Here is a 15,207-nt window from a genome sequence, read left to right as displayed (position 1 = left end):
GTTATTTAGGAGAAAATCCATGAACACCCCACCCTCTCTCCCCACTCGGTGCTCCAGCCGTGCCTGAGACCTTGATGGAATCACAGGCACTCTACGTTCCGTCCCCACCACTGACCTTCCTGTGTGGAGCTGAGGGGTGTGACACGGAGGGTAGAGGCAGCGGGTCTCCTTGGGAAGGGAAAGGGATGCTTCTCACTCTGATCTTACAGGAAACAATGTGTTTTCTGTTTTTTGACTGCACCGAGTGGCCTATGGGATCTTAGTTCCCTGACCAGGGATTGAACCCAGGCCCTCAGGAGTGACAGCGCGGAGCCCTAACCACTGGGCCACCAGGGAATTCCCTGATCTTAGAGGAAACAATGCGCACGCAGGGCTGCAAGGTGCAGAGGACATAGAGTTCGTGGCTTTCATATCCTTGGTAAAGTACGTACAGAGTTCCTTCTAAGAATGAGGGATAAAGTAGGCTTGGGCGTCAGGAGCGTGAAGAAAGTTTTGAGTAGCAGCTAAGGGGATTTTTTCCAGCCTACCGTCCCACTCAAGGCAGTTCAACTCCAGGTGTATTCCAACAGCAGAAGGATAAGCCAAGTCAGCACAATTCTTCTTCTACGGGGTCCAAGAAGTAAAGCAAGGAAAGGAGGGGGACGCAGCTACCCGGGGTTTGTCACTGATGAGTATAAAGTAGAAAAACTCCCCAGAGGCCTGGGCATTTGAAAGCAGGTCTGAATCCGGGCACAGCAGTGATTCAGGCGTAGCCAGAGGAGGGCTCACGGAGGAGGTCGGGTTACTAGGATCAGTCTGCCCATTGAGGACAGTGGCAGGTCCCCTCCTGATGGGAGAGCCGACAAGCTTGGTGGCGCTGGTAGAAAAGAGGGGAATCAGTGTTTGGGTCTCTTTGGAAAGTACCCAATGATACCAGGTCCCAGGGGAAGGAGTGGGGCGGGGGGGTGGTCTTCACCCTCTTCACCCCCAGGGACCCCAGAGAGTTACAAACGGGAGGAAGATGAGGGACAAATGTAGGTGGGACTTCATCTCAAGGCCTGGCTGTCACTGGCTGATGGTGGAAAAACCATTTCTTTTCACTGTCCTCAGTTCTTCCTCTAATGTAAATGGGGATTAAGTGCTGGTGAAAAGTATACAATGATGTAAAGCTGTATACAACCCTTCGATGTACTATTATGAATATTCATGTCAACTAACCTGATAATCAATGAAGGAAGGGAAGGCACCTAGAGTAGAGGGTTACCTGAACACCGATAGCTTGAATTTGAATAGGCCTTTGCAATAGAGCTGGGGTTTTCTTCCCACATATTTGATTTCCTCAAATGAGATAACATCTACATAAAACACAACACAGTGCCTGGCCCATAATAAGTGCTCAATTAGAGTTTATTAGTTCTCACAATGCCCCCCCACCCCAGATAGGTGTTGTTAATTCTATTTTTAGACGAAAAGGGAGAGACTCAGAATGATGAATTCCCTTGTCCAAGAGCAGCAAATGAAGTGGTGGGCAGGACTTGAACCCAGGTCTTTGGACTCTAGGTTCGATATTCGTTCCTTTCTAATCTACGTGTAAGGACCCATCCAATTTTCAGAGTCTGTGACATTCTCAAATCCACTTCCTTTATATAATCTGCACTTCACACCAAGATGTCAGTTTTTGAACAATTGTACATGTGAGATACATGCAGTGTTTTTTTTTTAATTACAATATGTTAAAAGTCGTCATTAAATTTTTCCCTTTTGTAGAAAAGGCGCTGAACCCACATAATACCACATCATGATTGGTGATTGTCACTGGCACAATTACACATGACTCTTCTGCAGTAGTAAATATTTTTGTAATACTAACAATATCCGATCTAACAATGCAAGATACTCTGGGGACCAATTAATATTTCAAAGTAACTCTTACTCTTGGTGTAAATGTTTTTAGTTGGAAAAACTCTGCCTGTTTGGGTGAAAATGCTTTTGCATTGTTGTTGATAATGATTTACATGGGTGGATGGATGGATGGATGGATGGATGGGTGGATGGATACCTTATTCTGATTTCCTGGACAACAGTGTGGTATAGTAGAAAGAGATGTGAACTGGGTTTCAAGATATATGAGAACTAGCCCTGATTCTGCCGCCCATTGTTAGATGACCGGGGACATTTTCATATCACCTTTCTCAGCCTTCATTTCCTCGTCTGAAATCGAGGCGTAAATGATTATTAAGGTCACTTTCAGCTCAAAGCAATCCATGATCTAACTGCACCACGAGTCCGAGTTCTGAAGAACAAAGATGTAAGAGATTTGACACATTGGCTGCAAAGCTCGTGTTCCAAAAGAGGAAACTCAGTAAGTGCCAAGACCCCTGGCAAGTCTGGCTCAGATTCCTCACATGTTTATTAGTGAGAATAATTTCCAACCTCCTCAAAATACTTTATGACAGACCCAAGAAGTGAAGAAAGTTGGATCTGAGAAAATCAGCCAATGGGGAGAGCTCACAGGACTCCAACCCAAAGCTGCGTGGAAACCCTAGGAGACTCATATTGAGCTGTTTGAAAACAAGCACTTACGGAACAAATTGTCCAGAAAGATAGAAACACAGAAACATGCTCGCTGCCCTCCCTGATTTCAGATTATGGCCTCATGTGACTGTGGCTGGGAGGCGGACTGGAGAGATGGAGGGGGCCCCTCTAACCCAGCATCAGGAGGCTCTTGCTGGCGTCAGAGGGATGGACCGCACATGGGGCAGAGCAAAAAGGCACGTACTCCGGGGTTTAAATCTGGATTTGCCATTTGCACGTAGTGTTTTCTCGAACAAGCGGCTCAGTCTTTTTGAGCTTCATCTGTAGAACCGGGGATATGAACATGTCATGTATTCTTTTATGAAATGGCCAGGCATGTGTGGCCACAAGGGGAGACAGAGGCTCAAGCCAAGTGTCTTGTACTCACAGGTCCCAGAGACAGGAGGCACGAAGGCCACACAGGGCCACATGGGGAAGCATCAGGGGCATCAGGAAGCAGAAGACAGGAGTGAGGGGAACAGTTAGGCCACGGCCTTTCTCGGGGTTTCTGTGAGAAAGATGAGGCAGGGCAGGGTAAGCAATTTAGGATTAGCTAGTTTGAATAATTTTGGTGGACTTCGGGCTATAGAGGTGGTCTCTAGTTGCCTTTTGCCTGGCCCTGGGATGATTAAGGCAGAGGAATATTGCCTCTTGGGGCCAGAGAGAGGATGTATGGCTCCAGATTGGACAGTAAAGGATGCTCCCCGCTGGGTCATTTGCATCTCTAAGAACTGGCTAGCTTCAGGAAGAGCTGTCTCTCCCCAGCCAAAAAAGGTTTCTTAAGACGTCAAAACATCATAATATATGGAAAATAATTATACATACAGGCATACTTCACAGATCGTGTGGGTCTGGGTCCAGACCACCACAATAAGGTGAATATTGCAATAAGGCGAGTCACACGAATTGTTTGGTTTCCCAGTGTATATAAAAGTTATGTTCCCACTATCCTATAGTCTATTAAGTGTGCAATAACATTATGTCTAAAAAAACAATGTCCATATCTTAATTTAAAAATACTCCAATGCAGGCTTCCCTGGTGGCGCAGTGGTTGAGGGTCCGCCTGCCGATGCAGGGGACACGAGTTCGTGCCCCGGTCCGGGAAGATCCCACATGCCGCGGAGCAGCTGGGCCCGTGAGCCATGGCCGCTGAGCCTGCGCGTCCGGAGCCTGTGCTCCGCAACGGGAGAGGCCACAACAATGAGAGGCCCGTGTACCGCAAAAAAAAAAAAAAAAAAAAAAATACTCCAATGCTAACAAATGTTAACCATCATCCGAGCCTTCAGGGAGTTGTAATCTTTTTTGCCGGGAGATGGAGGATTGAAATATTGCAAGAATTACCAAAAAGTGACACAGAGACACAAAATGAGCAAACGCTGTTGGGAAAATGGTGCCAATAGACTTGCTTGATGCAGGGTTGCCACAAACCTTGAATTTGTAAAAGACACAGTGTCTGCAAAGTGTAATGAAGCAAAGTATGATAAAACAAGGCATGCCTGTACGTATACTCACAGATACAATACAGAAGACATCTCATTTGTGAAACTGGACATACGAATGGTGATCTCAAAGGATCACATGAGATAAAATACATAACACCCAGCCCACTATCCAATACTGAGTGGACAGTCATTAATATTAGTTTTCTCTCTTCTTCTGTTCAGTTAAGTGGAAGGACCATGGGATTAGTCATCCCATCTACACCTCTGTCTACTTGTGTGACCTGGGGCAAGAGGGTCCTTCTGTCTAGGACTCTGTTTTCATATCTGTGAAAGAGGGAGGGGCATCCACATGGTCGCCAAGGTACATTTTTTTTTTTTTTTTTTTGCGGTATGCGGGCCTCTCACTGCCGTGGCCTCTCCCGTTGCGGAGCACAGGCTCTGGACGCGCAGGCCCAGCGGCCATGGCTCACGGGCCCAGCCACTCCGCGGCATGTGGGATCTTCCCAGACTGGGCCACGAACCCGTGTCCTCTGCATCGGCAGGTGGACTCTCAACCACTGAGCCACCAGGGAAGCCCGCCAAGGTACCTTTAAGGCCCAATGTTGCCACTTTCTTGTCTGATTCCTGCTGAGATTGGAAGTGCACCTTTCTGGGATGGAAGGACTGGGACAAGAGGTCCCACGGGGGCATGGAAAAGGCAGCCTTGGAGGTTGAAACCGTGATGCCAGATTGAAAAACAGATTGTCCACACCTTTGAGCACAGAGCCCAGCTCTGATGACCCACACTGGGCCATCTCTTTAGAACCTACACAGTTAATCTCCCCAGTAACCAACCATGGGCCCAGCCTTGGTGAGCCATGGAGCAGGGACAGTGCGTATGAGGTTGTGAAGCACAAAAGTACCTATTCCACCGCATACATTAAATTTTCACACTGATGTAAGTATCTTGCCTGTAGACCAAACCCCTAAGTTTCCCCACAGCATCTAACTCTGAGGACTGCTATAAAAAAAAAAAAAAAAAGATTGGGGTGGGTATCCGATATTCCACACGTGGTCAAATGTCCAGCAATCAATAAGTGCTGATACGAAAGTTCCCTCTCTTGTGAATTATTCATGACCCAATGAAACTGTCTCATGTCTTAATAACATTCAAACACTTATTTGTATCTTTTAAAAAATGTGAATGGTCCATTTGCTAGCCCAGTGATGACATGAGATTCTAGAGAGGAGTTTACGCTCTATGATGGGTGGGTACCATGTATGTAGAAGGGCCGTGCATTAAGTGAAATCCAGCAAGTTAGGTTTTAGGTTTTTTTCATTTTCTTTTGTGTTGTTGTTGTTTTACTTTCCTTTTCAACTAGAATGAAAACTGCTGGAGATAAGGTCAACTCTGGGCTCTAAAAGAGCAATGTTTACACCCCAACCCCTTCTTCTTGATGGATTGCTTCATTATAGCTTAGGGGTTTTATTATATTGTATATCTATGGGGACTCCAGCTTAAATGACAAAGAAAGGTGCCTGGGAAAATCACTGAGCGTGTACCATGGGGCAAGTCACTTTTCTCTAAATGGGACTCTCCTTTCCATGTGTGGTTTGAGAATAAGGGTCTAAATTTGTCAGGAACGGTCTTTATTTATAACTATATTCCATTTGTAAGTCTTTGAGGGCTACTTTGTAGAAATAACTGCAATAAAGGACCAGCAAACCCCATTAAAGTATAGAGAAGATTCCCCACTAGATTTTTGTTTGTAAATGAAACTGTCACATCCCAAGAGTGCATCATCACCCAAAGACAGCAGTGATCTGAAGAGGGGCTTGGTCCTCACATCTCCAGGCAGTCTGGCTCCGTGAGACTCAGACTGGTTGCATTCTAGACTCTTCTGAGTTGGCCAGGATAGTACCACCTAAGGATGTGACTAAGGCTTGGAAATCAGCACCCACCTTTACTCTCCACCCCAGCTTCTTCCCAGTTAATCTCTAGTAAAGGCCCTCACTTATTATGGGTTAAACTGTGTACCCCTCAAAATTGATATGTTGAAGCCCTAACCCCTAGTACCTCAGAAGGTGGCTGTATTTGGAGACAGGGCTTTTAAAGAGGTGATTAAAGTCAGATGAGGTCACCATGTTGGGCCCTAAATCGGTATGATTAGTGTCCTTATAAGAAAAGGAGTTTAGGACACAGACATGCACAGAGGGAAGGCCATGAAGACATGGGATGAACACAGCCATCTACAAGCTGAGGAGAAAGGCCTCAGGAGAAATCAAACCTGCCAACACCTTGATTTTGGACTTCCAGCCTCCAGAACTATGAGACAATTAATTTCTAATTTCTGTTGTTTAAGTCATGCAGTCTGTGGTATTTTTTAAAATTAATTTATTTTATTTATTTATTTGTGGCTGTGTCGGGTCTTCGTTGCTGTGCGTGGGCTTTCTCTAGTTGCGGCGAGCGGGGACTACTCTTCTTTGCAATGCGCGGGCTTCTCATTGCGGTGGCTTCTCTTGTTGCGGAGCACGGGCTCTAGGCGCATGGGCTTCAGTAGTTGCAGCATGCAGGCTCAGTAGTTGTGGCACACGGGCTTAGTTGCTCCGTGGCATGTGGGATCTTCCTGGGCCAGGGCTCGAACCTGTGTCCCCTGCATTGGCTGGTGGACTCTCAACCACGGCGCCACCAGGGAAGCCAGTCTGTGGTATTTTCCTATGGCAGCCCAAGGAAACTAATATACCATTTATTTGTCTTTTAAAAAATGCTTAAATAAAAGAAGGAAAAAATAAAATAAAAAATAAAGACAAAAAAAGGAAAGAAACCATGATAACAACAAGCATATCCATGAGTAGAATGGTTTTTAGACCTGCCCCTCCCTGGATGGCCCACTGAAGCTTGGCAGGGTGATTACAGGTACAGCTTAGAATAACCACAAGAAATCATCTTATTTACAGTCCCTGATTATAATGTCACACCACTTTGTTTTCATGGTGAGTGCTTTTTTTTTTCTTCCCCACGATGATGTGAAGCCAAGAGGAGTCTGATGGAGAGCCTCTGCAGTTGGCATCAGAACACCCAGCTCCCAACTCTGGCTTGCCCCTTCTTAGCTATAAGACCTCTGAAGTTTACTTAATTTCTCTGAGCTTTAGCTCTCCTCACTTTAAAACAGGGAAAATAAATAATGCCTACTTCACAGGTCATTCTGAGGATTAAGTAGCACAGGTACATGGAAGGTCTGAGGTGTTGGTAAGAATTTGACAAGGATGAGCTAACTAATGTTGAATCCAGGGATCGCTTTGAGAGTCTGATTGTAAATGCAATATACCACATTTGTCCCTTTTATATGTAATCCTCTTACCTTCAGCTGAGATTTCACATCAATTAAGATAATGTTGAGTTTTGATTTTGTCATCTTGTTGGTTATCTACAGCAATTTGATTCAAAATGGCTTGACGGCTTAAATATAAGACATGACACCATAAAACTCCTAGAAAAGAATGTAGGCAAAACATTCTCTGACATAAATTGTACCAATGTTTTCTTAGGTCAGTCTCCCAAGGGAATAGAAATAAAAGCAAAAATAAACAAATGGGACCTAGTCAAACTTATAAGCTTTTGCACAGCAAAGGAAACCATAAACAAAACAGAAAAACAAACCTATGGAGTGGGAGAAAATATTTGCAAATGATGTGACCTACAAGGGCTTACTTTCCAAAATATACAAATAGCTCATACAACTCAATAACAAAAAAGCAAACAACTCAATCAAAAAATGGGCAGGGGCTTCCCTGGTGGCACAGTGGTTGAGAGTCCGCCTGCCGATGCAGGGGACACGGGTTCGTGCCCCGGTCCGGGAAGATCCCACATGCCGCGGAGCGGCTGGGCCCGTGAGCCATGGCCGCTGGGCCTGCGCGTCCAGAGCTTGTGCTCCACAACGGGAGAGGCCACAACAGTGAGAGGCCTGTGTACCGCAAAAAAAAAAAAAAAAAAAGGGCAGAAGACCTAAACAGACATTTCTCCAAAGAAGACATACAGTTGGCCAATAGGCACATGAAAAGATGCTCAACGTTGCTAATTATTAGAGAAATACAAATCAAAACTGCAGTGAGGTACCATCTCACACCAGTCATAATGGCCATCATAAAAAAGTCTACAAATAACAGATGCTGGAGAGGGTATGGAGAAAAGGGAACCCTCCCACACTGTTGGTGGGAATGTAAGTTGGTGCAGCCACTGTGGAAAACAGTCTGGTTGTTCCTCAGAAAACTAAAAATAGAACAATAGCAATTTTACTCCTGGGTATCTAAAAAAAAAAACCAAAAACACTAATTCGAAAAGATACATGCACCCCAATGTTCATAGCAGCTCTATTTACAATAGCCAAGACATGGAAACAACCTACATGTCCATTGACAGATGAGTGGATATAGAAGACATGGTACATATATACAATGGAGTATTACTCAGCCATACAAAAGGAATGAAATAATGCCATTTTGCAGCAACATGGATAGACCTAGAGATTATCATATCAAGTGAAGTAAGTCAGGCAGTGGAAGACAAATACTATATGCTATGACTTATCATATGGTGGAATCTAAAATAGGACACAAAGGAACTTATTTATGAAACAGAAACAGACTTACAGACATAGATAACAGACTTACGGTTACCAAAGGGAAGAGGTGGTGGGGGAAGGATAGATTAGGAGTTTGGGATTAGCAGATATAAACTATTATATACAAAACAGATAAACAACAAGGACCTACTGTATAGCGCAGGGAACTATATTCAATATCCTGTAATATACGATAACAGAAAAGAATCTGAAAAAGACTATATAGTTTCTGAAACTATATAGAAACTAACACAACATTGTAAATCAACTATACTTCAATTTTTTAAAAAGCGGACCCCCTCCCGCCCCCCACAAAATAGCATTTTGATTCCTCCAGGCTGATACCATATCATTCAACTACTACAGCCTTCCTATTCTTCAACCTCCAGTTCCAAGAGGCCACTGAGTCCTAACAATGTTACTTCTCTATCGTGTCTCTTATGTCCCTCTTCCCTGTCCTGACAGGCGTGGCCCTGCTCCAAGGCCCTCCTCTGTCACCAGGACCACAGCTTCCTACTGCATTTCCACACCTTCTCCAGGTCCTGTTCTTTGCAATTCACTCTGCACCGCTGGCAGAGGATCTGATGAGAAGCCACTCCAGACCACTAAAGAAAGTTCACTCATTACACTCATTGCATTCAGCTTCTTCAGATAATCTTAATATTGGGTTTGGGTTTTCTTTTCCCAAAGAACGTTTGGAAACACATTAGAAGACTTTTAAAACAGGTTCCTTTTGTGTGTACTTTTCTCCCTAAGTAAATGATAAATTTCTTGATAGGAAAGCTTACATTTTAGACTGTGTATTTACTGCTGCCCAAACCCATATAGTGAGTTGGTACCTCACAGACATGTATTGAATGACTTAATGCCTGAACAAACAAATGAATATCCCCAATTCAAACTTCTTTGTGAGCTCTTAGGACGACAGGGAATCAGGATGTGAACAGGGAATCTGCAAAAAGGGAGATGGGAAGACAGCTGGCCTCTTTATGCTTAGGGAGGAAGGGATGCTTCTTGCCTTAGCCTGGAATTTCTTTGGAAATCAGAGCCAGAGACACAGGCTTGGTAGTTTATTGTGAAAAGTGATCCTGGGAAGCAGGAGTTGGGGACCGGAGGGATCAGAAAGGAGGGAAAACAATTAGAAGGATGTATTCTTGAGCCGGTCTCTGCTGTGGCGGCTAGAGCTCAGTCCTTCCAGGACCTTGCAAGGGGCTATGTAATAAAAGCTGCAGACTTGTCTGTCTGTGAAGAGTGTTTATCCGCCAGCTGCTTCCTGCATAGGTCAGGATTACCCTGAGTGGCAAGGCCATGCATGGATGAGGTCCAGGTGGTTGCCGTCATTGTGAGAAGTCACAGAAGCCTGGGGGCAGACAGCTAGAGATCGGAGGTGTGGATGAAGTAGGGTGTTGCTGGGTTACACCCACCTGAAGTTGGTCATTGTAGCCCTGGCCAGAGTAAAAGGTGGGCTAAGAGAGAGCGAGGCTGGGCCCAAGAGCTGCCCCCGTCTCCTCCACTGGTCCAGGCTTTTTTTTGTTTTGTTTTTTGGTGCACTGCATGGCCTGTGGGATCGAACCTGTGCCCCCTGCAGTAGAAGCTTAACCACTGGACCACCAGGGAAGTCCTCCAAGCTCTTCTAAGAAGAGATGTGGGCACTTCTGTGCCTCCTACCACTCTCCATTTTCAATCATTCACTTATTCATCTGATAGCTATTTACTGACCAGCTACCAGGTTGCAAGATTCTGCACTAGGCACTATGTTTGTCTAGATAGCAAGTCCCTAATTCCATTTGTGAATTCACAAAGAATTGGTCTCTTTCCTATTAGACGTATGCGCCCCATCAAAATGCTGGGTTTCCTGACATTGCTGGTAATAATTAATTTCAGATCCTTTAGCTTCTGAAATGGGAATCCTGGGGATATGTTCTCCACGAGGAGCCTTCTGAGTTATAATTTGCCTTGGATCCCATTTCCACAGTAATCAACAGTGAACTATCAGAGACTCCATCTGCTTGGACCACCAAAGGGAATGCTTATGCCAGGAGCGCAGAATAGCCAACCACACCTCTGAGGAAAGTAATCAACACGTTGGTGGGATTTTTCTTCCTCTGAGGTTGTACCAGGCCATCCTAATATGGATATCCATGGCTGTCCGCTGGCTTCCAGTCAGCCTGCACTCCATACATCCTCCAGCTCCCAGTCTGTGCTCATCCATGGGCCAGAGTCAGGGTCTATGTGTAAAGGATGGGTATCTGGGCTGCAGCCAACCCACCGTTCCAGGGGGCAGGTAGTCTGCATCCTTCATGCCTGTTTGTTGGATCCTGCCTGTAAGACGGAGAATTGGCCACCTGTGCTTGCTTACTTAGGGAGCCCTACCAGCCTCTGAACTGACAAAGGCCACTGCAGGTAGGCTCTCAGGAGGTCACACCTATGTGGACAAAGCCTGTGGCCCCGGGAGCCAATGGCTGATGAGTCTTCAGATGGACTGGGCATCAAAAAGCTCAGACCACCTGTGCAAAGACGGAGCGTCTGTCTGGCTTCCTTCTCAAAGGGCCTCCTGATGCTCTGAGCTGCAGCTGCAAGCTCCCGGCTCCCTCCTGTGTGAGCAGGGGCTGGCGAGGCCACAGACAAAGGAGAAGCCAGTCTCCAGACTATAAATGTTTATCCTGGACATCCTGCTGAGCTAGGAACGAGGACATGTGGTTCTTAAAAACAAATAAGGCAATAAGCTCACCCCAAATGTACCAATCTGCTGCCCTCCTCTTTGGGTCCTTATGAATGTCCCCTAATACCCTCCCTCCCCAATCTGCTTCATTTCCCCTGCCTCAGCCTTTCACTTACAAAACACGCATTCGAAGATAAAATTATGCAAAATTTCAAGAGAGTGACTGCAGAGCAGTAAGCCCCAAGCACGGGGCCCTCCTGCACGCGGCACCGTGTGTCACTGCACTGGTCACACACCACGAGGCTGGCCCTGGTTTCCTCCTACCTCTTGGAAACAGGGGGGCCCTAGTGAAAATGTGCATCACTTTAAGTGCTAAAGGTCTACTGATAACCTCTTCGTTATGCAATTCTGAATGAATATTATGCTCCACTTTTAAATTAGTTTTCTATTAAAGTCACATGTCTCCAGATCTCAGGAAATACAACCCTGTGTTGCAGACCTCCTGAAAGAAAGCCCCTGTCTTTTTCTTGGTGCTTAAATTGAGGTGCTTACCTTGCAGTTTCATTTCAGCCCCATCCTTTCCCATCTCTGCCGTTAATGTGATGCTCTATGAATTCTGATACCCGCCTTCCTTCTGTCAGCCTAAATGAAGACAAGGCAGGACCGCTGCATGGGGCAGTGAAAGAGCCAGGCAGGTCCACCTCCTACTCACAGATGGCCTTGAGTTACTTACTTCATCGCTTGAGTTTCCATTTTCCATCTGTGAAATGGTGATACCGTCTGCCCGTAGGCTTGGGAGGACCATAGGAGAATTGTACGGCCCTTGGCAGTGTTCTAGCATCTACCTCCCCAAGGGCCTCCATCAAACTTGGATGCTATTTCTTCGTGCCACCCCCCTCCCCAAGCCTCTAACAAGTCCCTCCTGCTTCTTGGGCCGGTGCAGGGCCTCTGCCCAGGTGGTCTGGGTAGAAAGGGAGGCAGATGCCTTCTGCTGTTTTGTGTAAGGGGGTTGGGGGGTAAGGGGGGGCCAGCAGGGCCTTCAGAGTCCTAGCAGCCTGAGCTTCCTTTCATGCTCTGCCACCTTCTCGCGCTTCCTCATCTGAACACAGGCAGAATTCCTACTTCACAAGTGTGCTGGGAAGAGGAAAGGAAGCCACTTCTAGCAAGAAACGAGAACCGAGTCTGGTATACAGTAGGTGCTTAATAAATGTCATCTCCTGCCCTGCTTCCCCATGTAGACTTTGGAGTTCAGTATGGGACTGACCTTCCCTGCAGCAGGTATGGAGGACAGAAGACTGGATTGAGGGACAGATGACCCCATCACATCCTTATTTCATGCTTCTGGCATCTCTTGCCTTCTCTGAGCCTCTTTTTTTCACCCTTCGATGAGATTAGGAATACCTGCCCTTCCTACCTCCCAAGATTAGTTCTAGTGAAAATTAAGGGAGGTAATGGATGTGAAATTTTGTACAGAGATAAAGGGTTATTAACACCAATGCCCAAGGTTTAGGTGACCAGACCGCAAACAGAACACTTAGCTTTCTTCCTCCCAACTCACATATACTTCCCCTTCCTCGCTGGCACTGTGGGTGTGCCTGATGTTTTGGGGGAAGACATCCTCTCTGGTCAGTGACATCTGGGGCACCTTGACTTAACCAGCATGTGATCATTTTTTGATGAACATAGAAGACAACTATGGAACAGGGAGACATCTCAGGGCTGGGGTGTGGGTAGGAAGGCTGCAGGAGACGTGTCTATGCGAACCACCTAGCCCAGGGCATGGCCTGAGACAGACATTAATACATTACTCATATATTATTATAAAGTGTATATTAACACATTCATTAGTATTCAGCAATTAATATTGAATCAGAATCCCAATTAGAATCCATGATTCCTGCCAAGCAGTCTGACTCCCGCCTGGGTTTATGACGGGGAACTCATTACCTGCAAGGTTTATTCCATATTTGTGTGTCTCTGTTAAAAAGTTTGTTCTGTGCCTTCCACCGTTTCGGCAGTATCGCAAGGGGAACTCTGGACCCAAACTGCCCGAGCCCAAAGTCAGTCTCCTCCGTCAACCAGTGTGTGACCTTGCGAGTTACTCAAGCTCTGTGTGCCTCAGTTTCCTCGTTTGGAATATGAGGATCTTATCTCATAGGCTTGTTATGGAATTAAGTGTATTAACACGAGAAGCACTTAGAAGAGTGGCTGGCACACAGGATTCAGGAAATACCAGTTATTATTGTAACTCTATAACTTATTTTCCCCTTGTGAAAGTATGAAAGTTGAAGCATAGTTAAAGCCCATTCAAAGTAAATACAGCAGGCAGAGAGATAAATGAACTGTTTGCATAAACATGAATTAAGAGAGTCACACTCAAGGAAGAATTGTTCCCTGTTGAGGACAGCAAACATCTGGAAGGAATTAAATGGCGGATGAGAGGGGGTGGGGGTAACGTGAGCTAAGAACACACTGTGACTGTTGGAAGGAGATAATTCACTTCTGGGGTAGGTAAGTGATCCCAAAAGGGGGACGCTGCTCTGGGCTTCCACGGCACGATTGGATGCCTGAAGAGTATTAACCCCTCAAAATAATTTTGTTCTCATTAGCTGGAGTACCTAAAACGCCTGTAACATTCTTTTGAGCTAATGCATTGCCTTGAAACAGCCATTTCTTAAATGCAAGTATACTAACGTAAAATAACAAGGTATCATTCTGTAGCTGTGAAATTAACAATATGAAAATTGTAAGAGTACACTGAGGTGTCACTGAAACTGGCACATTTAAAAAATCTATAATATACCTATAAATAGGTATAACTTTTGGGGATGCGATTTGGCTGGAAGTTTTTTATTCTTTTTCTTTTTCTTTTGTGATTGGGTTGGAATTTTTAAGAGTCATAAAAATGTCTATAACTTTGGCTCTACTAATCCAACGTCTGGGAATTTACTGGTAGGAAACATTTCAAAAGAAGGAGGGACCTTTCTGTGTTTATTTTTCCATGATTGAGAATGGGTAAATTACAAGACATCTCCCTGACAGACGCTTAGGCAGCCGTCAAAAATATAGTTATAAATGACAGATGGGAGAATATTTGTAAAATAATCATTCACCAATTAAAAAAATCCAGAAATCAAATCGTAAAGATTGGGTATGCACATGGATGGAACTAGAAGAAGGACATGGAAGGAAAACCAGTGGGCTTTGTTGGAGATTGTGGGATGGTGGAAGAATTTTTTCTTTTATTTCAATTTATGTTAATATTGGTTGTGCAATAAACAATAATCAAAGACCCAAATGAACCCTCCTGGAGGGGGTAGCTGATTGTCAGCCTTTACCATACAGGCAGGTTTCAGTCCAGTTTTCTGGACAGAGAGAAGGGGTCTTAAAGTTGGTAGGTTCTGAAAGGAGGGGGCTGATGGGCAAGGCCAGGAGCCTCCAAGGGCACAGGGCACCAGTTGGGCGTGGGGACCACCTGAAGAGAGAAGGAGGGGTGGGCTGGTGGGAGCTGACAGAGAGTGAGTTTAAGGGAGATTGCCTCCTTCATGGCATTGCCTCTGGCCGGCCTGAGCTAATGGGGTCTTAAATCAAGCAGTTGCACTGTTACTCTTAGTCACTCACAATCCCAATTTTAAAACCAGAATTAACAAAACTCACAGTGTTTTACTACTTCTGATAAGCTGCGGTATCTCTTTGAACTTTGCAGCATCAAAAGCAGAGACTGCCACTAAAATACTGGGCTTTCTGTTTTCCAACTGCCCTCTCTCTAATACTTGTCAAGCAATCTGGGTCGAGTATTGGACAAACACGTGATCTAATCCTGGACTGCAATGATTTCTTAGGTAGACAGTTCCTGTGGTCACTTGGGCTGTGACTGGTTCATGGATTCATTTCCCCAGAACCTTTACTTGTATTGACAACTCTTTAGGTAATTTTCCAGAGTAGCGGA

General features: G+C 45.3%; 1 protein-coding gene and 1 non-coding gene across 3 annotated transcripts in view; one reads left to right on the top strand and one right to left on the bottom strand.

Annotated features, from left to right (window-relative positions):
- SCARA5 (scavenger receptor class A member 5) overlaps positions 1–15,207 on the top strand; it is a 165,980-nt gene that overhangs the window by 50,164 nt on the left and 100,609 nt on the right. The gene's annotated exons all lie outside the window — the stretch shown is intronic.
- TRNAD-GUC (transfer RNA aspartic acid (anticodon GUC)) lies at positions 264–336 on the bottom strand. The gene has a single exon. It is a non-coding gene; the product is annotated as a tRNA-Asp (tRNA).

Source organism: Globicephala melas, chromosome 6 (genome assembly GCF_963455315.2).
Source record: "Globicephala melas chromosome 6, mGloMel1.2, whole genome shotgun sequence".
In the NCBI taxonomy this organism is placed as follows: Eukaryota; Metazoa; Chordata; class Mammalia; order Artiodactyla; family Delphinidae; genus Globicephala; species Globicephala melas.
Note: the sequence above shows the minus strand (reverse complement) of the source record. Positions and strands in the feature narration are given on the sequence as shown.